Below are 23,474 nucleotides of genomic sequence, written 5' to 3' on the forward strand. Positions count from 1 at the left end.
CCTTGCCTTTCCAGAAGAAGCAGTTGATGAGATAAATCTCTCCCTCACTCTTTCTCTCCAACAAAGACTGCCAACTAATAAACATAAAAGGAATGATAAAAATAGAGAAATCAACATTTTGCCACCCCTGGTGAAGTCACTGCTGGAGGCAAGAATCATCAATGGATGATTAAGCCATTAGGTGATACACTGACGGAGAGCTGGATCCCCTAGTGCTGCTCAAGTCTGACTCCACAGATTATCTGATGGTTTAAAAAGAGAAATAGAACTTTATGAGGGAGAGATGAGGCTGTTTGCTACTGATAAGAGTCAGTTAGATGTACCTCATGAGGTAATGTAAAATCATACAGCATCAATGATGATGACTTGCCTGAAATGTTTAACCTCAATGTAATCCAGCCTCTGTATCCACACTCCAGGTTACAGAGAATTCATGGGTAAGTGAAATAATGTAAATGCCACCAAAAATTCTGAAGCTGGACAAATTCAGAAACTAGGCCATTCTGTGGGACAGCTGGCCTAGTCACTTCACCAAGTTAATGTCATTCCAGAGAAAGGGGCAGGGGAGCACCACTATAGATCATAAGTGACTTAAGACATGTAACAACCAAACACAGAGAGGAGTGGATCCTGGTATGACTAAAATAGGAGTAACATACGTCTTTTTTTTTTTTTTTTGGAGCAATTGGCAAATTTTGAATATGGATCAGGTATTAGATGATGATAATAGAAAATTATCATTAATTATGTTAGCTATACAATGGCATTGATTTTAAGAAGAAAAAAGTTCTGATTTTCATGGTGTTCATTTAATTTAAAATATTTTGGCTAAAAAATTGATGATGTAAACATGGCAAAACTGTTAATAACTATTCATCTAGGTAACGAATACATAGGCAATCACTATACTCTATTTTCCTGTGTGTTTGAAAATATTTATGATAAAAAGTTAAAAGTAATTCTGATTCCTAGGCCCCAAACCAGACCTACCGAATGAACCTAAAGCCTTGCTGGCATCTGTATTTTATCAAATATCCCATCTTGATGAAGGGATGAGTGAATGAATGACTTTTTCATCCATTGTAATCTTTTTCAACAAATATTTATCAGGTCCCTACTACAGGCCAGGAACTTTTCTAGGTGCTGAAGATTCAACTCTGAACAAAACATACACAAAGGATCATAAACCTGTGGAGCTTAGCACCCGGCATTGTCCACAATAGGCCTCTTCTTAAGTTAAAGTAAAACTTCAGTATTGTTAAATTTGAATAGAAAATTTCAATATGAACTCACCCTCACCTGGACAGGAGGCACCTCTTTAAAGCAAACCAACTTTTTAAAACTGTTAAATATAACACAAACCCAGAAAACTGCCTAAAACAGATGGACAGATTAATGAATTGTTAGGCAGTAACACCCTCACCTCCCACAGAATCCAGAACCCTGCCAGTCAGCGGGGAGTCTCTCAGGCCCACGCTCACCACTTCACCCTCCCCAAGAGCAGGGCCTCAGAATGCCACTGTGAGGAGCAGAGGAAGAGGTCAGAACCCGGCCCCCAACATTCTTCTGAGCATTACCTTGCCCCACAAAAGGAAGATCCTACATTTTCCTTCCCTTTGGTTCAAAAGGACCTATTTGCAAACTTTTACAGAACAGCACAACTCAGACACATGTATCACACACGTGACTTTCACTTTATAATATCAAGTAAATGCAGCAGCTCCAGGCAATCTTATACCTGATTCACAGCTAGTTTCAAGAACATAAAGTCATAAAAGGTACAGACGCATAATTCTACCATGGTGAGGTGAAGAAACTAAAGTATTATTTAGAATAACCTCAGTGTCAGCCTCAAATGGTAACGTCGGGGAGGCTGTCTGCAGTCATGTGGAGTGATGTTAAGAGGTGACCTGAGGTGTTGCTTGTTACCTAGGCTAGTTGAATCAAATGAGAAATAAGCTTTTCTCCATTTTTTCTTTTTTTAAAAAAAAGAGAACTTTAATCTTCTCTGCATTTTATATGACTTTTTTTCCTCCTCTAATCTAGGTCTTTCAGACCCAGAGCTGAAATACTGTGAAAATGGACAATGTGTCCCCTGCCTGACTGTTCTCAAAATGCCCAAACCTTGGAAACGATGCAAGGATGGAAAAGTAAAGAGACTGCATTTCATGCAGCAGTCTCAAAGCTCTGACACTAGGTGACTGTAAATGTACAGTGACACACCAGGTAGGCAGGCTGCCATGAGCATTAAGTAAATAATAGGCACACAGTGCAGCTTGGGGCATACCCCAGGAGAGGGAGAGTTCAGGGGCAGCTGATGAGAGTGGGCAGGCCTCCCCTTCCAGCAACTCCATTTCCTCCCAATGCGGCCTGAGGCCCATGTGGAGCAGAAGCCTCAGCCCCTTGTGAGCTAACGGGGAAGATGCCGATGCCTCCCAGGGATGCTGTGAGGACTGATGGCAACTCCCATCCACCTGGCGCCCCCAGGGCCACTCTGCCTCCATCCACTACCTTCCACCTCCTCGAGGTTTCTACCCCCTTGTTACTCAGGAGCAACTAGAAAATGTAGGAAAAGCATGTCTTTTTAAAGGGGGCGCTTTTGCCATTTCCACCGTCACCCAGACAGGAGGCACCGTGATTGCGTTCTGAGACATCTTTTAATGGTTGTAATTACTTTCAAGCTACGTAATCTCTCTAAATCTCAATGTCCTCATGTACAAAATGGGGATGGAGAGGTCCTTGCAAGGGGTCTGAGTGAAGAGTAAATGAGATAGGGAATTTTTGTTTCTGTTAGTGGTGAGTCTGCGATGTTTCGCCAGGTCCCCTGCGCAGACAGGACCCACATCATCCCTCCTGGCATGAACACGGCCGAGACAGCGGGCCTTGAGACGCAGCAGCGGGGGCTGCAGGGTGACAGACGTGGCCTCGGGTACATGATGCGAACTCCTGCCGCAGCCCGGAATCCCCACAGCCAGACCTGGAAAATGTCAGAGAGAGAGACGGTCAGGGGCGGTCGCTCTCCGCTTCTCTCCACCTCTCCCTGCCTTTCCTGGGCAGTGAGTCTCCCGCTACGGCCTCAACATCTTCCTTGGGGTTTAGACCTTGGCACTCTAAGTTTTAACGAAGAATAATAGCCACATTTGGCTCTTTTTTTTTTCTCTTGTTCAAAGCCTTATATTTGTTTGCTCTCCGGATGAAAAATAGAAAGGCATTATGTCAGTCTTGGGCTGGACATTAAATGAAAACTCAGACAGAATGGAGTGTCGGCAGTGGAGCAATGGGATTTATCCTTGGCTCTGGGCTTCAGGGTATAAGCTTCCTGGCCTCTGAGTCACTGGGGGGTGGGGTCTCTCCTGGCCCCTGAGTCACTGAGGGGTGGGGTCCCACCAGGAGCCAAAGGCAGAAGCCATTTCTTTCTGGAAGCTTCTTAAAGGGCCTGTTGTATCACAAGGCTGCTGGGCTGTGTTCTCAAGCAGCCCTGTTTTCTCTCTCCTCATGTGCTCATGTAAACACAGGGTGCAGGCCGGGACCGGAGGGAGTCAGGCTGCTCCTGGAGCACCAGAAGACCCGTGCATGCCTGAAGACCTTCTTTGCCCCTGGCCTGAAGCTCTGTCCCTAGCCATTGCCTCCAATAGGCCACTGCTGAAATGCCAATGTCAAGAAGCTCTCACAGGCCATGAGGCCTGATGTCGGGACCCCTGCTGCAGGGCTTCTCCACAGGCAGCACAGAGGTGAGAGGTGGGCGTGTGCCGGCAGGCCGGCTCCACCGGTCAGCTTGTGCCACACGTGAGCAACACATCCTGCTTTACTGTCCTGCCAGGAAATACAGAACCAAACAAGACTCGAGTGTAGCCATAGCCTCATCCTTCTGGCTTGTCCCTTACATAAGTCCCTAACCCTGGGTGTTCACCTCCTATCAGGCTTTTTGTCCTAGCCCTGATTCTTTGTTCTTACTACGTATGTTAGCATTTTTGTGTATGCTTTCTTGTAGCAAGCTGTGTGGAACACGGCACAGAACGTAAATACCTCAAATATATCAAGTGACACTCCCTGCTTCCCGTGTCAGTACTGGCTTCCTCTCTAGGGAGGGTATGAGTCTGCATCTTATGAAGGACAGCACCAAGACAGGGTTCAGCGGCAGACCTCTTATTACATTGTCTATCTGCTTCAGGACATTTCATGAGCTGCTGTATGAATTCTACACGGAGACCACCTCATCTATTACTCAAGACACCCCATGAAAAGGGCAGATGAGAGAGTGTGGTGGGTGAGCCAGAGGGTGCTCCAGCCTAGTCTTGAGAGACTGTGTCCTCTCTACTTGTCTCCCTCTCAGCCTCCCTCCTTTTTCTCCCCGCTCACTCATAGACTATGTTATAAACCAAATCGAACTAGCTCTATTTGGTTTTCCACCTTAATACATAGCCTTAAAATGAAACACCGCATTGTCATCTAGAGGTCATGAGACACTCAGAGCAATTTCCTGATGCTTTTTAACTCTGGGATGTCCTTAGGGAATGTTCTGAGGGGGGTCTCCCTCCCACCCCCTCGGCTGGATGCTTCACTTCTGACTGTTGTGGTTTAAAATGACAACCTACAGCTTGATTTCTTAGACTATGCTTATTCACATGCTCTGTAAAATCTCATAACAACATAGTAAGAAAGGTCACTTAACAATGAGACACTTAACATATCTCCTCCCCAAGAATGAATTTTGGTGTAAAAAGAAGCAAAAATAGTGCCAGAAACAAATTACTGGCTTATAAACATGTTTATGAAATGCATCATACTTGGAGAAGCAGATGTGAGAATGACAAAGGATAAATGCCAACAGCAGGCTGCGCGGTAGACTCTTTGGCTTGCTGCTGAGAATGAGAGGCTGCACATGGTGGGAGCTGCCAGGGGGTTACAGGCTCCTGCGGTGCTGCTGCTCAGGGAGCCGTGATCAGCCCCAGGAATTGTTTGGAGAAGTTTCCCTTTGGTGTTAATAGAACAGATAATTCCCTTTAACAGAAAACTTTTATAAGTTCCAATACTTTTGTGAATTCACAATTTCCTTATGTCTTCAATTCCAGTTGTTTGTGACACTTCAATAAATAAGTAAAATTGATTAATAAATCTATCAAATGTAATTCAGGATTACCCCAATTCCTGCCTTTCCTCAATCCTTGCAAATAAAGGACTGTCGGTTTGAGATGGTTTAGAATAAGCAGAAAGGACACAATAAAACGATGATAACTGTTTTTGGCATTTTTAAGTCATATTTCTGCTGCAGAAATTGGCATATCTTGCAATAAAGCTGTTGATGTGATTAGGAAAACTACAAATTCCACACTAAAGAGACACAGACTCCTCCTCATGTACAATTTCCTATTCACAGATCTGGCGTTCTTCTCATTTCCTGTTTAGAACAGTATTCTCTGGCCCTGTTGACAAGAATAAGTCATTGGAAGCTCTGGCAAACAATGCTGTGTGGGGTGTCCACTGGAGTCAGCGGCTCCCCTTTGAAAACTGCCATTGCTGTTGGAAGCTCCCAATTTTGCAGTCAGGAGGTCATATAGAATCAATTAAGTCAGAAGATCTCTGGGGAATCTCCTCTGAGGGCTGTTGCCCAACTGTGATTATTTGCCAACATGACAGCTGACTCCCCAACTCCTGTGAAACTCGGGCTGAGAGTCGACCTCCACCTCCTGGCAGCCTCCACCTCCCAGCAGCCTTCACTTCACGTCCTGGCAGCTCAGCTTTTTCCCTTGACCACCCGTGCTGGTCCAGCTCAAGCTGCATCTCCCCAAGTCTGACCCCAGCTCCACTCTGAGATGCCAGGAGAATGCCCTGCTGTGTGAAGAGGTTGTGGCTCTCAGTTCCTCCTCACCAGCAGGAAAGAAGCTGGAAGAAGTATCACAAATGGCTGCTGTTGCTATGGCAACGAGCTGCTGCTCAGAAGAAAGTGGAGGAAAGTGCCTTTCATCTTCTGATTACCTTTCTGCACCTTCCCCTTCCTTCACCCATTATTAGGCCCCTAAGCAATCATCTCTCCTAACATCCATACATCTCCCCTAAGGCTTAAACATCTGAAGAACCTTCATCCATTAATAAGCACCAATTCTTGAACCAAAAGAAGAAAATATCATATTATAATATCTATTATAATTGTATGCACCATTCAGCTGGGTGGAGGAAGTATTTTTATGTACAGGGCAGGAAATCATTCATTCATTCAGGCAATTAATAAATACTCACCAGTAACTACAATGCAAAATGCTGAGCCCTGGGGATTCAGAGATGATAAAACACCGTTTCTACCTTACCGTCTGGTGGAGATGCAGATATGACAATAAATGCCCATGATAAGGAATTTCTGGTGTCTGATAAAAGTCCACCTGGGCCTGTGGGGCTGTGAGCTGCTGGGGGCTCAGAGGGGCTGGGAAACGCTCACCAAGGAGGTGAGCTGTGAGGCAGACACAGACAGGCATGAGCACACATCACCCTGGAGGCCTCTTCAAGGCTCCCCCCAAGCTCATTGCTTGGTCTAACTTATTGGGTGGTGGGTCAATACCCAGGAAGCTCCAAGAGCCTTTATGAGATACAGTGTACATGATTCAGAGGAAGCCAGTGGTGTTTCATGTGAGTTTTGGAAGGTGGGGATCAGTGTGAAGGAAAAAGGGGAGGTGGAGGCTGCAGATGGGGAGACAACTAGAGACCAGAGTGTTACCAGAGACGGGTCCTTGGCCTCCTGTGAGGAAGAATTCAAGAACAGACACAAAAGGCAGCTGAGCACTAGGAGTTTAGAGAAAGGAGAACATACAGACCTGTGAGGTGGTGAGGGTGGATCAGAGGAAGTAGCACTGAGGAAACAATAAGGGCGTTTGTTATGTAAAGGGAGATGAACATTCACTAAGTGGGCTCAGGTTTCAGAGGGAACAGGTGAGGTCTTTTTTGGGTTTGGACTTGCTCTACCCTCACATCCAGGGGAGTTTTGGTTATATTTGGTTCATGCTGGGACTGTCATGGTACAGGTAGGTGCAATTTTTACCGTTAATTAGGGCATGATTTTGGGGTGAGGTTTAGGTCAACTTCTCCATGTTGGAACCAGCCATTTTCAGCTGGTCTGTTATCTATACCCTCACTGCCCTCATCCCACAAGAACAGCTCGAACGGAAATGAGCAGAATGTAAGCACTGGACAGACATCCCCTCCCCCTGCCTGCTTATGTGTGCTGTCTACCTACTCTAACGGGAGGAGTAGTGGGTGTAAGGTAATAAACCCCCTGGGAATGTGAAAGCCTGAAATTGGGTGGGACAATGATAGGAAAAGACCCATCTGACTGTGATTATAGGCAACACATCTGATTAGTCTAGACTCTGCCCCCACTATCTGGAGGCAGAGGATGAGTCGCAATCTTTTGAGGCCTATTTTCTCAGGTGTAAAATGGGAAATACAGATCTTCCATTGGTTGACTTCCATGGTCCTCTCTCAAAATTCCCATGTTGAAGTCCTAACCCTCAAATCCATAGAGTTAGGATTTCCAGAATGTGACCATATTTGGAGATAGGATCTCTAAAGAGATGATTAACTTTATGTAAGCTCATTAGGATGGGCCTTAGGTAATGGGACTGGTGTCTCATACGAGGGAAATGTGGACACAGGCATGGACAGAGGAAGCTGGTACGAACACACAGGGGAAAGACGGCATCTACAAGCCAAGGAAAGGGGCCTGGGGTGGCGCCTCCCTCACAGCCCTCAGGAAGAGCCAACCATCACTGTCAACACCTTGATCTGGGCATTCGACCCCAGAACTATGAAAGAACAAGCCTGCTGCTCGAGCTGCCCAGTCTGTGGTACTTGGTTTTGGCAGCCCTAGGGAACTGGCCCACAGTGTCATTGTGAGGACTGAATAGTTTACACAATGACCAAAGCATGTGATAATATTCACTGTGTGGTGGCTCATATTGTCAGTAACAACAGAATTGGCTTTACTTTAAATAAAAACAAACCCCAACTTATTTGCATAATTGGGTTTTAAGGCTATCAAGACTGATTTCTCTAGTTAACTCAATGCCAGAGGATCCTTTGTTTCCATTCTGATGCTGAAATCTTTTAAACATGACTCATCCATCCTTATACTATTAAAACTGAACATTTTTTGATTTACAGGCCCAAGTGCCTCTTTAATTCTAAGAGATTAAAACTGAATGTGTACTGCTCCAAAAAAGAAGTTTTGTTTGGGTTTTAATAAGTCAGTTATCAATGTTTTCTAATGATTTCCTTTTTTTTCCACAGTGAAGTGTTGACAACTCCAGCTAACTTCAGGATTCTGGACAATTGAACAAATCTAATGTGCCAACATTCTTTACTTTCCATGAAGACATTAAGCAAAATAGAGTGTTACATAACTGCCCTACATTGTAAGGACTCAAACTTGTTACTGTAACTTTAATTATAATAAAAAAATACAAATTACTTTCATTTTCTCCATTTATTTTGGACCAGCTGCCTCTGAACAATTAACAAACAGATCATGTAAAAGTAATTAGTTACAAGAAATACCAGGCTCCAAACAGAAAACAGAATAAATTGAATTCTGTTTACAATCATCCAGACTATGCTTCTCAATTGTGTTTCTGGGAGCTGGCACCAAACAGTAAACTGTGCTTTACCATTGCCCTAATCTGACATTTCTAATTAACTTCTAAGAGTGAAATTTATATAGCTTCTTTCTCTCCCTTGGGAAGAAGGTTATAAAACACAGAACAAATGAACTATCTCCATTGGTCGAGGAGCCTTCCTGGTGTGTGGATTAAAATGCCATTCCTCCCAAAATAATCAAACAGATCACGGAAATACACAGAACTCCAAACAGAAAGGACCCAAGGAAGACAACACCAAGACACATAATAATTAAAATGGCAAATATGAAGGACAAGAAAGAGTTTTAAAGGCAGCTAGAGAGAAAAAGGTCACCTATAAAGGAAAATCCATTAGGCTATCATCAGACTTCTCGACAGAAACCTTACAGGCCAGAAGAGAATGGCATGATATATTTAATGCAATGAAACAGAAGGGCCTTGAACCAAGGATACTGTATCCAGCACGATTATCATTTAAATATGATGGAAGGATTAAACAATTTCCAGACAGGCAAAAGTTGAAGGAATTTGCCTCCCACAAACCACCTCTACAGGGCATCTTACAGGGACTGCTCTAGATGGGAGCACTCCTAAAAAGAGCAGAGAACAAAACACCCAACATATGAAAAATGGAGGAGGAGGAATAAGAAGGGAGAGAAGAAAAGAATCTCCAGACAGTGTATATAACAGCTCAATAAGCAAGCTAAGTTAGGCAGTAAGATACTAAAGAGGCTAGCCTTGAACCTTTGGTAACCACGAATCTAAAGCCTGCAATGGCAGTAAGTACATATCTTTCAATAGTCATCCTAAATGTAAATGGACTGAATGCACCAATCAAAAGACACAGAGTAATAGAATGGATAAAAAAGCAAGACCCATCTATATTCTGCTTACAAGAAACTCACCTCAAACCCAAAGACATACACAGACTAAAAGTCAAGAGATGGAGAAACATATTTCAGGCAAACAACAGAGAGAAGAAAGCAGGGATTGCAGTACTAATATCAGACAAAATAGACTTCAAAACAAAGAAAGTAACAAGCGATAAAGAAGGACACTACATAATGATAAAGGGCTCAGTCCAACAAGAGGATATAACCATTCTAAATATATATGCACCCAATACAGGAGCACCAGCATATGTGAAACAACTACTAACAGAACTAAAGGGGGAAATAGACTGCAATGCATTCATTTTAGGAGACTTCAACACACCACTCACCCCAAAGGATAGATCCACCAGGCAGAAAATAATTAAGGACATGGAGGCACTGAACAACACAATAGAACAGATGGACCTAATTAGACATCTACAGAACTCTACATCCAAAAGCAACAGGATATACATTCTTCTCAAGTGCACATGGAACATTCTCCAGAATAGACCACATACTAGCCCATAAAAAAAGCCTCAGTAAATTCCAAAATATTGAAATTCTACCAACCAACATTTCAGACCACAAAGGTATAAAACTAGAAATAAATTCTACAAATAAAACAAAAGGGCTCACAAACACATGTAGGCTTAACAACATGCTCTTAAATAATCAATGGATCAATGACCAAATTAAAATAGAGATCAAGGAGTTTATGGAAAAAAATGACAACAACAACACAAAGCCCTAACTTCTGTGGGATGCAGCAAAAGCAGTCTTAAGAGAAAAGTATATAGCGATCCAGGCACACTTGAAGAAGGAAGAACAATCCCAAATGAATAGTCTTACATCACAATTATCAAAACTGGGAAAAGAAGAACAAATGAGGCCTAAAGTCAGCAGAAGGAGGGACATAATAAAGATCAGAGAAGAAATAAACAAAATTGAGAAGAATAAAACAATAGCAAAAATCAGTGAAACCAAGAGATGGTTCTTTGAGAAAATAAACAAAATAGATAGGCCCCTAGCCAAACTTATTAAGAGAAAAAGAGAATCAACACAAATCAACAGAATCACAAACGAGAACGGAAAAATCATGACAGAATCCACAGAAATACAAAGAATTGTTAAAGACTACTATGAAAACCTATATGCCAACAAGCTGGAAAACCTAGAAGAAATGGACAACTTCCTAGAAAAATACAACCTTCCAAGAATGATCAAGGAAGAAACACAAAAGTTAAACAAACCAATTACGAACAAAGAAATTGAAACGGTAATCAAAAAACTACCCAAGAACAAAACCCCCGGGCCAGACAGATTTACCTCGGAATTCTATCAGACACACAGAGAAGACATAATACCCATTCTCCTTAAAGTTTTCCAAAAAATAGAAGAGGAGGGAATACTCCCAAACTCATTCTATGAAGCCAACATCACCCTAATACCAAAACCAGGCAAAGACCCTACCAACAAAGAAAATTACACACCAATATCACTGATGAATGTAGACGCAAAAATACTCAATAAAATATTAGCAAACCGAATTCAAAAATATATCGAAAGGATCATACATCATGACCAAGTAAGATTCATCCCAGGGATGCAAGGATGGTACAACATTCGAAAATCCATCAACATCATCCACCACATCAACAAAAAGAAAGACAAAAACCACATGATCATCTCCATAGATGCTGAAAAAGCATTTGACAAAATTCAACATCCATTCATGATAAAAACTCTCAGCAATATGGGTATAGAGGGCAAGTACCTCAACATAATAAAGGCCATATATGAGAAACGCACAGCCAAGATTATACTGAACAGCGAGAAGCTGAAAGCATTTCCTCTGAGATTGGGAACAAGACAGGGATGCCCACTCTCCCCACTGTTATTTAACTTAGTACTAGAGGTCCTAGCCATGGCAATCAGACAAAACAAAGAAATACAAGGAATCCAGATTGGTAAAGAAGAAATTAAACTGTCACTATTTGCAGATGACATGATATTGTACATAAAAAAACCCTAAAGACTCCACTCCAAAACTACTAGAACTGATATTGGAATACAGCAAAGTTGCAGGATACAAAATTAACACACAGAAATCTGTGACTTTCCTATACACTAACAATGACCCAATAGAAAGAGAAATCAGGAAAACAACTCCATTCACAATTGCATCGAAAAGAATAAAATACCTAGGAATAAACCTAACCAAAGAAGTGAAAGACCTATACCCTGAAAACTACAAGTCACTCTTAAAAGAAATTAAAGGGGACACTAACAAATGGAAACTCATCCCATGCTTGTGCCTAGGAAGAATTAATATTGTCAAAATGGCCATCCTGCCCAAAGCAATATACAGATTTGATGCAATCCCTATCAAATTACCAGCAACATTCTTCAATGAACTGGAACAAATAGTTCAAAGATTCATATGGAAACACCAAAGACCCCGAATAGCCAAAGCAATCCTGAGAAAGAAGAATAAAGTAGGGGGGATCTCACTCCCCAACTTCAAGCTCTACTACAAAGCCATAGTAATCAAGACAATTTGGTACTGGCACAAGAACAGAGCCACAGACCAGTGGAACAGATTAGAGACTCCAGACATTAACCCAAACATATATGGTCAATTAATATTTGATAAAGGAGCCATGGACATACAATGGCGAAACAACAGATGGTGCTGGCAAAACTGGACACCTACATGTAGGAGAATGAAACTGGACCATTGTCTAACCCCATACACAAAAGTAAATTCAAAATGGATCAAAGACCTGAATGTAAGTCATGAAACCATAGAACTCTTAGAAAAAAACATAGGCAAAAACCTCTTGGACATAAACATGAGTGACCTCTTCTTGAACATATCTCCTCGGGCAAAGAAAACAACAGCAAAAATGAACAAGTGGGACTATATAAAGTTGAAAAGCTTCTGTACATCAAAAGACACCATCAATAGAACAAAAAGGTACCCTACAGTATGGGAGAATATATTTGTAAATGACAGATCCAATAAAGGCTTGACGTCCAAAATATATAAAGAGCTTACCCACCTCAACAGACAAAAAACAAATAATCCAATTAATAAACGGGCAGAGGAACTGAACAGACAGTTCTCCAAAAAAGAAATACAGATGGCCAACAGACACAATGAAAGATGCTCCACATCGGTACTTATCAGAGAAATGCAAATTAAAACCACAATGAGGTATCATCTCACACCTGTAAGGATGGCCACCATCCAAAAGACAAACAACAACAAATGTTGGTGAGGTTGTGGAGAAAGGGGAACCCTCCTACACTGCTGGTGGGAATGTAAATTAGTTCAGCCATTGTGGAAAGCAGTATGGAGGTTCCTCAAAACGCTCAAAATAGACTTAGCATTCAACCCAGGAATTCCACTTCTAGGAATTTACCCTAAGAATGCAGCACTCCAGTTTGAAAAAGACAGATGTACCCCTATGTTTATTGCAGCACTATTTACAATAGCCAAGAATTGGAAACAACCTAAGTGTCCATCAGTAGATGAATGGATAAAGAAGATGTGGTACATATACACAATGGGATATTATTCAGCCATAAAAAGAAAACAAATCCTACCATTTGCAACAACATGGATGGAGCTGGAGGGTATTATGCTCAGTGAAATAAGCCAAGAGGAGAAAAAGAAATACCAAATGATTTCACTCATCTGTGGAGTATAAGGACAAAGGAAAAACTGAAGGAACAAAACAGCAGCAGAATCACAGAACCCAAGAATGGACTAACAGTTACCAAAGGGAAAGAGACTGGGGAGAATGGGAGGGTAGGGAGGGATAAGGGGGGGACAAGAAAGGGGATATATTATGATGCATAATGGGGGGGAGGGAGAAAGGGGAGGGAGGGCTGTGCAACACAGAGAAGACAAGTAGTGATTCCACAACATTTTGCTATGCTGATGGACAGTGACTGTAAGGGGGTTTGTGGGGGGACCTGGTATAGGGGAGAGCCTAGTAAACATAATGTTCTTCATGTAATTGTAGATTAATGATAAAAAAAAGAAAGAAAAGGGGGATTACTCCCTGATAGGATAAAACTAACTGCAAATCACCGATTAATGCATGCTTTAAATATCCTTGATTATGATCACTTAAAGGGTGTCAGATGATCAGCTATGGAAGTACATTTTTCTGATAATATTCCTTTTTCTAAAAAAAAAGAAAAAAAGGCAGTTCCTGTGTGGTGATCTCCAATAGGTTCTTCACAATGGTATAAAGGGCATATCAAAGTATGGGCAAAGGGTTTGTTTGTGTTTATACAAAGGATCAAAGCCTAATTTGGCTACACAGAAAATGAATCAAGATACGATATGAAGAAGAATTTCCAACATCAACATCCTCTGGAAGAGTCATTCCAGAAGATGAACATCAAAAAACTTCAACAAAGATCCTGGCGCTGCTGCAGTTGTAGCTGCATTCATCCCACCAGTTCCTGGACTTGCCATTGGAATGAAGAAGGAGATATCTAAGCTGGCCTGTGCACACAGTAAAACAACAAATTTGACTGGATCTATACTGTTGGAACTCAACCAAGAATTAGGAGAAGTGCAAGTTGCAGTGCTCCAAAATCTTGCGACTATAGACTATCTACTGTTAAAAGAACACATGGGATGTGAACAGTTCCCAGGAATGTGTTGTTTAAATTTGTCTGACTTTTCTCAAACTATTCAAATTCAGTTAGACAATATCCACCATATCATTGATAAGTTTTCACAAATGCTTAGGGTACCTAACTGGTTTTCTTGGTTTCACTGGATATGGCTGGTAATTGTAGGTCTGCTTTTGTTATGTAGCTGTATTCCTATTATGTTAATGTGTGTATGCAATTTAATTAGTAGTTTAAAACCTATACATGCTTATGTTACTCTACAAGAAGATACGTCAAAGAAATAATCAATCTTCCCATGTTTTCTTCTGTCTGCTACTTCTATAGCTTTTCTTCTTCCTTCCTAATTACAACCCTTTAGTAGAATTCATGCCTCATATCGAAAATTACTGAGTATTATAATTCTTCCAAGTGGTAAAGATACCTCAAGACAAATGCTGGGCATAGAAGCCACAGGGCATAAATATGCAAAGAAGTAAAAAGCTAACCTTTTCAAACAATATTTCTTCTCTCTCAGTTACCAACTTTACATTTCCCTGTATGGCCCTGGAAGATGACAGGTTAGCCAGAGACAGATAAGATTCCTCAAGGGAGGAACAACCTAAGACAGGCACAGTTGCAGGGGGGCCATCAGGTGAGAAATTGGGGATCAACAGAGGTGAGGCTTAGAACCTCACCTGCCCCATTTTGAGAGAAATCTTCTGCATCCATGGATGTTTTGTTGTCCTTGTCTAGCTTGGATTAATAGTCCATAGGCACACACCTGATCATCTACATTTGCCCTCTTACAGCACTAAATTATGTTTTCTACCTTTATCTTGCATCTACCTACCACTTCAGCATTTTATTAATAATATTAATGATAATAATAATAATAATAAGGGAGAAATGTGGGATTCACATTTAAATCAAGTATAAAAATCAAATGAATAATCATATTTGACCTGATTGTTTATAGTTCATGATGCGTGATCAAAACCGACAGTTCCTGTGGTAACGACTGCCCTTGTACCGTTCACCATGTAAGAACTTATTCACTATGTAAGAACTTGTCCACCATGTAAGAACTTGTCCATTATGCTTCAGAAGATTGGAGACTGTTGAGAATTAGGCTTGGGGTTGATTAATGATTGTGCATTGAGTCCCCTATACAGAATTTAATTGTTGTTAACAACCATTTGATCAATAAATATGAGAGATGCCCTCTCAAAAAAAAAAAATAAATAAAATAAAATAAAATAAAATAAAATTACAATGGCATTTACAAAAGTAAAATATTGAAGAATACATTTTACAAAAGATACATAATACTTGAATACTGAAAACAATAAAACCTTACTTAGGGAAATTAACAAAGATGTACATAAACTGAGGGTTATACTAGGTTCATACATTGGAAGACTTAGTATTAAGATGGCAATTCTCCTCAAATTGATCTATGGATTCAATAAAATTCTAACCCAAATCCTAAAAAAAAAAAAAAAAAAAAAAAAAATCAAATGAATAATCATATTTGACCTGATTGTTTATAGTTCATGATGCGTGATCAAAACCGACAGTTCCTGTGGTACGACTGCCCTTGTACCGTTCACCATGTAAGAACTTATTCACTATGTAAGAACTTGTCCACCATGTAAGAACTTGTCCATTATGCTTCAGAAGATTGGAGACTGTTGAGAATTAGGCTTGGGGTTGATTAATGATTGTGCATTGAGTCCCCTATACAGAATTTAATTGTTGTTAACAACCATTTGATCAATAAATATGAGAGATGCCCTCTCAAAAAATATATAAATAATAAATAAAATAAAATAAAATAAAATAATGTTTTACGATTTAAAAAAAAGTCTCACCTTAACATCCAAGAATTACATCACCAGTATTTAGACAACTGCTTTGAAAAACTATGCCCCAAAAAAAGCCATCGTGCAATTTTACACAATAGCTCTATTCATAAAGGCTAAAAACTTAAAGAAATCAGGATGTGTTTCAGCAGATGAATGCTTTGGCAAATTGGGGTACATCGATTACATTTCACTACAACTTGTACAGTGAAATGTACAGTGATTTGCCCAGTGAAGCTGGTGCCTTGATCACTGGAGGTTACAGGTCTACCCCACGTGAGAAATGGTTTCCAACAGCTTCTTTGGGATTATGAAGGCATTGGCCTTGGGCCAGCAGAAGGCTTCATTCTTCCCTGTGGTTCGCCAACCTGGAAGCTCTCAAAAATCCATATATTGAGACACTGGTATGATGTATTATTAACTCCATTTTGATCCCCTCCCCTTTCTCTAGAGAATGGAGGGGTGAGACTGAAAATCTCAAGCTTCTAATCATGGCTTGGGCTTTCTGCTTGTCAGACACCCAGCAGAACCCACCCAGAACCACCTACTTAGAACAAAAGATACCTCTATTACTCAGGAAATCCCCAGAGCTTTAGGAGCCCAGTGTCAGGATTGAGGCACAGACCAACATACATGTGTTCTACTGTACTTCCATGTTCACGGTAGCACATCCCAGGGAGAGGGTTGGCAAGTTGTGCTTCCACTATCCCAGGAGAAGGAGGATTTAAAACAGAAACTAAATTGAGCTATACAAAAAATATAACGTATAATGTGTGACCACAAGATGTACAGACTCAGATTCCAACTAAAAGGACAATTTAGCTATAGTGACAAGTACCAGCTTCCACGGCTATTTGACGTCTGACAGGCTGTGTCTGTAACTGTCTGTTTGCAGCTCTGGGTGGGGAGTGAAGGCCCCTCCCCCAGGGTGATGGAAAGAGACTTGTGCTCAGAGGAGAAGCCTGCCTTTTTTTTTTTATTCCACATTAAATAATGTGAACATTAATAAAATACTAAGAATAGACTTAGGTGTAAATCTTGTGCATTGAAAATCATAAAACATTGATAATTTAAAAACTAAGAAAGGTTTAATACATGTAAAGTCTACTCATGTTGATGGAAAGACTTAAATACTGTTAAGGTGGCAATGACACAAATGCAACCTACAGAGTCAACGTGATTTCTTTGAAAATTCACAGGCTTTAATGTACCAGCTGATCCTGACACATGGAATTTCAAGAGAACCCAAAGAGCACTTGAAAAGATTCTTGAAAAAGAAAATCAAAGCTGAAGGCTCATGGCCCCCAAGATCTAATCTTAGTACAAAGTCACAGTAAATAAAACACTGTGACACTGGCATAAACATACACAGTTGGCCCATGGACAGCAGGGGTGTGAACTGCCCAGGTCGACTTGAGTGGATTTTTTTCCACAAATGTTTAGAAAAAATGTTTAAAAGCTTAAGACAATTTGAAACATTTCCTTTTTTCTACCTTACCTTACTGTTAGAATACAGCACAAAACATGTACCATGTACAAAATATGTGTTAATTGACTTTATATTATTGGTAAAAATTTCAGTCAAAATAGGCAATCATATTTAGGATAATACTTAAGTTTGGGGGAGTGAGATATTTTATGTGGATTCTGACTCTGTGGGGTGTCAGGTACACAAACCCCCGTGTTGTTCAAAGGTCGACTGTATGTATAGATCAACAAAACTGAGTGGAAAGCCCAGAAGTGACCCCAACCATCTACAGTCAATTGCTTTCTAACAATAGTGGACAACATTAAATTAGGGAAACAATGGTGTTTTCAGCAAATGGTGCTGGGCAAATGACTGTCCATGTACAGAGGAATGAAACTGAACCCTTAACTCATATCACATACAAAAATTAACTCAAAACAGGCAAAGGGCTTACATAATAGGTAAAAGTATAGACTCTAGAAGAAAACATGAGGAGAAACGTTCAGGACCTTGGATTTAGCCATGGTTTCTCAGATCTGACACCAAAGGACAAGCAAAAGAAGAAAGCATAAATCATAATTCCCCCAAATTAAAAACTTTTCTGCATCAAAAGTCACCAACCAGAAAGTGAAAAACAGCCACAGAATGGAAGAAAATATCTCCACATTGTACATCTGACAAGAGCCTGTAACCCAGAAAACACCACAAACTTGTACAAGGCAACAAGACAACACCCAAATGTTTAAAGTGGATGAAAGATTCCAAGCAAGACATACAAACGTTCAACAAGCACATGAACACAGCAGTACTTGCTATGGAAATGCAAATTAAACCACAGTGACCACCCCCTGCAAGCACACAGCAATGACCATCCTCAGGAAAATTCAAAATGACATGTTGCCAAGGATGTAGAGGAATTGGAGCCCCTAACCTTTACTTGTGGAAATATAAAACATGCAGCTTGTGTACAACAGCTTGGCATTTCCTCATAATATATAATACAATTATCTAATTGTGGGTGAACACCCACTCCTAGATAAATACCCCAAAGAAATGAAAAAACTGTTCAAACAGAAACTGGCCCATGAGTTCTTGGCAGCACTGCTCACCACAGCAAAAAGGTAGAAACAACTCAAATGCCCTTCAAGGGGTGAATGGATGAACAAAACAGGGTTGACCCATAAACTGCATTATTCTGCCAAATATAGAAATAAAGAAAAATGGTCCAAGGCTGCTTTGAAAACGGTGTGTGGGTACCATTTGCAACAACATGGATGGAGCTGGAGGACATTATGCTCAGTGACATAAGTCAGTCTGAGAAAGACAAATGCCAAATGATTTCCCTCATTTATGGAGTATAACAATGAAGCAAAACTGAAGGGACAAAATAGCAGCAGACTCGGAGACTCCAAGAATGAACTAGTGGTTACCAAAGGGGAGGGGTGTGGGAGGGCGGGTGGGGAGGGAGGGAGAATGGGATTGAGGGGTATTATGTTTAGTACACATGGTGTGGGGGTCACGGGGAGAACAATGTAGCACAGAGAAGGCACATAGTGGATCTGTGGCATCTTACTACACTGATGGACAGTGACTACATTGGGGTGTGGATGGGAACTTGATAATATGGGTAAATATAGTAACCACATTGGTTTTTCATGCCTTCATAAGAGTGTATAACAATCATGCCTTAATAAAAATTAATTGATTAATTAATTAATTAAAACAGTGGGGGGGGGCATCCGCAGAAACTCGAGCACAGAATTAACATATGATTAGCAATTCCATTTCTGGGGATTTGCTCAAATGACATGAAAGCAGGGACTTAGATATTTGCAAACCCATGTTCACAGCTGCATGATTCACAACAGCCAAAAGGTGGAGACGACCTGGGTGTCCAGATAAACATAAAAAAAATGTGCTCTCTACACAGCAAAGTAAACAAGGGGTTCTAGAACATGCTACACAGATGGACCCTAAAACCATTATGTTCAGTGAAATGCCCCCCTCAAAGAAGAACAAATATTATGTGATCCCACTTATGTGAGGTCCTGGAAAGCCCAACTGAGGTAAAGTCTCGGGAACAGTTCCAGAAAAAGGAAACTGCCTCAGGATAGAAAGACGTGTGCACACAGCTGGGGCGCGTGGTGACAGCTGCGGTGGGTCTGTGCACTGGGTTATCATGTGGAGACCCTAAGACTTCCCTCATTTGGGGTCAGGTGGTGGTTCCATGGGAATGTGTCCCTGTTTGGGGTAGGGCTCCAAGTGAAGTGGCAACTGTGGTAAAGTGAGGCGCTGGGGAATTCAGTATAAAGAGAATTTGTACTGACACTGCAAGTTTTCTGTATGCTTGAAATTGCTGGAAATTAACTTACTTTGCAAAACAACCATGAGATAAGCATCACACCGCATCAACAGGGGCCAAGCCCTCCCCATCCAGTTCACCCAAAGGGGGTGCTACTCACCTTACAGGGGTCCAGGGGTCATTAGAGGATCCCCTGTAGCCACTGGGCGTTGGGCATTGGGATGACCTGCTGTACAAACAGTGGGATTTTAGAATTCCAGTTTCCCACACCACTCCACCAAAGACCTTATTAAAACTAAAAATGAATTCAATAAACTTCTAAGATACGAAACCAACATAAAAAAAGTCGGTTGCTTGTATTCACTAATAACCAACCATCAGAGAGATTAAGAAAGCAATGCCCTTTAAAACTGCATCATAAAGTACAAAGCGTTGTGAGTAAAATTGCAGTATTTCCAGAATCTCTTGCCTGGCCTCGGTGCATCTCCTTATCAGTAGGTTTTTCCAAGGGGTAGAGAGAAGTAGTCCATCTCTTTATCAGCAGGTAATTACAAGGGTGAGGGAGGGCACATCTGGACTGGAGAAGTTGGGTGGAGCCCTTTCTTCTGCAGCCAGGTTGTGAGAGACACTGGCGAGCAGAAGTGTATGGCTGCTAGTAAGTAATGAACTGGTTTCTCCCACTTTATTTCTCCCTTTTACTGATTTCGGTTCAAAGGTACTTTGTCCCCGAAATTTCCACTGGAGTTACAAGTACCTAAGAAGAAACTTAACCAAGGACGAGGGAGGCCTGAGCTCTGGAAACTGTGGACGCTGCGGACGTGGATGGTAAGAGTTAGATTATGACAAGTCTCCTCCGCCCACAGCAACGTGCAGAATCCGTGCCACCCCCACCGAAATTCCATCACACTTCTCACAGAAGCAGACACCTTACAGGCTGGATGGAACCCCACAGGACCCCAATCCCAAAACCGTTCTTGGAAAGCAGAGCTGGGGCGTCGCGCCCAGACTTCCCACTGCACTGCGGTGCCGCAGCAACTGAGACCCTGCATGGCGCCGAAGCAGACGCGGGTGTGGAAACAGGCACCCGGTGCCCTCAACCCCCCAAACCTGCTCTTCCTGAGGAGCCGACCACGAAGCCCCGGTCCCAGGCCGTGGGTAGGGGCCGCCCTTGGGGAGCCAGGCTGAGTCAGCGCCTAAATGCGCCCCGGGGGTCTCCCAGGCGGCCCCCTCCCCGGGGGCCCTTCCCAGGAACCGCCTGGTGTGCTCGGCGCACAGCAAGAGCTGCGCCCCCGGTAAGCGGGCCGCCTCAGCAGCCACGTTCCCTGAACCCAATCCCGTCTCAGAGCCTCGTTAGGAAGGACGCCTGGAGCCGGAGGGCGTCCCGCAGGTGCGGCCAATCCACCCGCCACACGGGGCCCGGGGCGCGCGGCGCGGAGACACAGGCTCCCGGGGACGCGCTGGACGCCGCACACCCGCCTCGGCCCCGCCGCGCCCCGGCCCGAACTCACCCGCGCCCCGAACTCGCCCCGAGCACCGCCCGCCACGCCTGCAGCCCGAAATCACCCGCGCCCGCCGCGCCCCCAAACTCCGCGAAGACCCCGTTCCCCGCTGCCGACCTTTCCTACCCCGGCCCCGGTAGGGGAGCGCTTGGCAGGCAGTGCACGGGGAGCCTCTCTTCAACTTTCTGTCCCGCGGCTCCCGAGGAAACCGAGCTGTCACTGCGGACGCGGCCGGCGGGGTCCCGGGGCTGCAGCGGAGCCCAAGGAATCCCGGCTCCCGTTAGGAGAGCGGCAAAGTCCCGGGGCCTGTGCGCTGCGCGTTTCCAAAATAGGGGCAGAGGCGCCGCCTCGTGGTTAAACGGATGAACCACAAATCTTTGTTAATTCAAACTCCCAATGGACAGGACTGTTCCGTGTCTTCTCCAATTCGTTGGAGACCATACGGAATGAAATGAAGGTAGACACAGGCTTTACAGCTTACATCAAAACTCACTCAGAACTGTCCATAGACGAATTTTAGATGTATGTAAAATTATAAAAATTTTAGTTAAAAGCTAGAAAACCTACATAATCTTGCTGATGACTTTTAACAGTCAACACCAAAAGTCTATCCACAAAAGAAAAATAACTAATCACGTGGGCTTTATATAATTTAAATTTTCTACTCTAAAAGACCTTGTTTGGAGAACCCAAAGACAAGACGGAAACTGGGAGAAAATATTTACAAAATACGTATTTGATAAAGGATTCGTACTCAAGATATACAGAAATCCATAAAACAAAAAAGAACCATTAAAAAACATTTTACCATTAGAAAAAGATTCTCACCTTACGATCCAAGAAGTGCACCTCCCATATTTAGACAACTGCTTTGAAACACTGTCCCAGCCATAATCATAATGCAAATTTTTTGCAGCAGCACAATGGCTAAAAACTTAGAGATGTCAGAATGTTCTCCAGTAAATGAATGGATACGCAAATTGTGGTACACCCACGGGAAGGGGAGCAGACTATGCCTCTTTGGCACAGGATTATGTTCGGCTGATTAACTATTTTTAAAAGCAGAGGATAATCTCTGGAAATTGAAAAGCTGCCTGTTATGAGGAGCATTTGCTTTTATGCAGTAAATCCACATGTGTAAGGGTGCCTCCCTCTGTACTGGGAATGGAAGGATAACCAAATCTCTAGAAACTTTTATCAGTGGAGTTTGGCCTCAGCTCAAATTTGCATGACAACCATGCACTTGTGTTTATCCTATTTTGCCTGATAACCTCCCAGTAACCTAACTTCCCTCCTTCCCTAACACCTTTCCGATTTTTAGCTGAAGATAGCTTTTAAGGTGATAACTTGGGTCATTTGGGGGAGCTACTCAGTGTTCCTGGGTACCTCCCATGCACACGGGAAGTATACATGTCATTACATTTCTGTCTGCTTTTCTCCTGTTGAGCATTCTTTACTGTGGGCAGGAGGAGCAGCTGCTCAGGCAGGAACCGAGAAGGGCAGGGGGGATATTCTGCCTCCCTTACACAAGGAATGGAAACTATTCAGCAGCAGAAAGGAAGGAACCGCCAACCCGTGCAGAGACGTGGGTGAATCTGCTTGCATGATTCACCTGAAGAGGCCACACACTGTGGGACCCCGTGTACATGACGCTCTGGACAAGGCACAGCTACGGAGGTGGTAAAAGGGTCATGGTGGGGAGCCTGGAGTGTCCCATGGGACCCTCCAGTGAGGGACACTGACCACTATGTGTTTATCTAAACCCGTAGATCCTTAGAGCCCAACAATTAAATCATAATCTATTCAATTTAAGTCAGTTAGGATGTGAGAGTGTCCAAGGGTGGAATACAAAATTTAACAAAGAATCTAACTGTATTAGAAATGTCTGGGGGAAAGCTCACTGTTGGTGGTGAGACCTAAGGAAACTGGGAAATGAACAGAATCTGTAGACTAAAAGGAAAATGTACTGTACACAGATAGGGGACTGTGTTTTATGAGCTATTTCGATGCAGGTCCTTGGTGACGACCCTGAAAACACTCCATCTGTAATCTGGGATGAGCAGTGGATTAAGTAAGCGACAGATAGTCGGAGCCAGGTTTCTCCCTGTTGGAGGCGGAAGTTACCGGTAAGCAAGGGGAGAAGGTTACAAGATCTATGCTATCATGGATCAGGCTGGAGACCTGCAGCTTGGTGTGGATGTGGGAAGCT

General features: G+C 42.5%; 1 long non-coding RNA gene across 1 annotated transcript; it reads right to left on the minus strand.

Moving 5' to 3' along the window:
* Window positions 1-1,588: 1,588 nt before the first annotated feature.
* LOC140846774 (uncharacterized) lies at window positions 1,589-21,752 on the minus strand. Its single transcript, XR_012126179.1, has 3 exons — window positions 21,383-21,752; window positions 19,927-19,995; window positions 1,589-2,977 (listed from the first exon to the last, which is right to left on the minus strand). It is a non-coding gene; the product is annotated as an uncharacterized lncRNA (long non-coding RNA).
* Window positions 21,753-23,474: the final 1,722 nt, after the last annotated feature.

The sequence above is a fragment of the Manis javanica genome, chromosome 16, assembly GCF_040802235.1.
Source record: "Manis javanica isolate MJ-LG chromosome 16, MJ_LKY, whole genome shotgun sequence".
Taxonomy (NCBI): domain Eukaryota; kingdom Metazoa; phylum Chordata; class Mammalia; order Pholidota; family Manidae; genus Manis; species Manis javanica.